The 1,724-nt window shown below is 35.7% G+C and overlaps 1 long non-coding RNA gene across 1 annotated transcript in view; it reads left to right on the top strand.

Moving 5' to 3' along the window:
* LOC127158734 (uncharacterized) overlaps nt 1–1,182 on the top strand; it is a 6,287-nt gene extending 5,105 nt beyond the window's left edge. The window contains exon 3 of the long non-coding RNA XR_007826254.1: nt 499–1,182. This is a non-coding gene — a long non-coding RNA (uncharacterized LOC127158734). The remainder of the gene's footprint in view (nt 1–498) is intronic.
* The last annotated feature ends 542 nt before the right edge of the window (nt 1,183–1,724 follow it).

The raw sequence follows: 1,724 nt of genomic DNA, 5'->3' as shown, positions 1-1,724 counted from the left end.
GTGTCTGTGGGCTACTAATTTAAGTCATGGTTTGTTTATTTCATTTAAACTGGTTTGTTATTCTGAAATATCCCTTACAAAGTCAGTTTCATACCATTAGATTTTTAATGGAAGGGAAGTGAGACTTAAAGCTGTTAACCTATGTTGCTTGTGCTGACGTCTGGCCTCGAGCTACAGCTGCTCTGAGGTGAAATGCTTGCAGCTTTAGCGACATTTGATTTGTAGACGAGCTGCAACAAGTGTCATTGCTCTTGGTCTTGAGTGAAAAACAATCATTCAAAGTTGTTACTTTGTTGTGAGAAACCTTCAGAATTTGTTTTGAATGAGTTTGATGTCATTGTCGATCCATGTTAGCATATGTTGTTGCATATTAGAATAAAAAAACCCTAATTTACAAGATTAACTTTTGGTGTATTATGTTCTACTGAGGATTTTAAAAGTAGTAAGTCAATTAAAGTAGTAAGCTTCCAGTTTGATTGATTTTGTGTTTCCTTGCAGAAATCAAAGACTGAGGCTGTGTATGAAAATGTCCCCCAAAAGCGATGATCATATATTGTATACTGGATTTTTGTCGATGGAGCTCATAACGGGCACACTTTTTCATTCACATTAATTCTCTTCCAGGATGTCACTGTTTTGTCACCGTTGTTTGGATCATATCCATTTGGTGTTACTGTGATGTCTAAAATGTAATTCTAATTAAGTTAGTGCTTTATTAATATTTTATCATCCAGAAACTCAACTAATGCTAGCTTACCACATGAAAATTTACCTAACGTTCATTATTAAATAAAAATCACACCCTTCTGTGCTCATTTGCTTGTCATTTATAATCTTGTTTTATTCTTTTTACAAAATATAATGAAACTAGTATCACACATCGGTGTGTTCATGCTGGATATGTTGGCAAATGTAAGCACATCATCGTCCCTCTAGCGGCCAAAGCAGAAAATCACATTCTTAATTATAGCGCCTGTACCCGATAGGGTGCGCTATAAATACATATTGAATGCACATAATAAAGACACAGGTCTGCTTGATCATATTGTGCTGCCTCCTGGTGCCTCTGAACAATAACTCAGCTAAACACAATAACTGAGTTCAACATAGACTACGATGTCAAAAACGCCTTAAGACAGTGCAGCTAAATTAAAATAAAAGTGCAGCTAAACTAAATAAATAAATAAAGCACACGGAGTTTACAGTCCAGAGCTGGACTGTACAACTGAATAAAATTCAGAAAAGTGCAGGTGGCACATTATATATTGTTTTTGTTTTTAGCCTACAGTTTGACTTGCCCAGTATTTATGAAATATATAGTGTTCTTGGTTCATGCATTTAGTTGAACCACATCCTCCATTTTAAAGGTAGCAGCTGTCAGTTTGACTCAGAAGCTGAACCTCAGTAAAACCGATACTGTGAGATTGCAGCGTTTTTCCACACACTAACATTAAAGGAGAAGTTCACTTCCAAAACAAAGATTCACATATAATGTACTCACCCCCTTGTCTTCCAAGATGTTCATGTCTTTCTTCAGTTGTAAAGAAATTATGTTTTTTAAGTTTAAATGTGGTTTAAATGCGGCTTTAAACGATCCCAAATGCGGTTGTAAACGATGCTAGCTGAGGAAGAAGGGTCTTATCTAGCGAAACGATCGGTTATTTTCATTAAAAAAATACAATGCTCGTCTTGCCTTTCTCTCCTTGAACTCTTTGTATTCTGAC

This window comes from Labeo rohita, unplaced genomic scaffold, assembly GCF_022985175.1.
Source record: "Labeo rohita strain BAU-BD-2019 unplaced genomic scaffold, IGBB_LRoh.1.0 scaffold_167, whole genome shotgun sequence".
Lineage (NCBI taxonomy): Eukaryota > Metazoa > Chordata > Actinopteri > Cypriniformes > Cyprinidae > Labeo > Labeo rohita.
The sequence above is the reverse complement of the archived record's forward strand: the minus strand, read 5'-3'. Positions and strand labels throughout refer to the sequence as shown.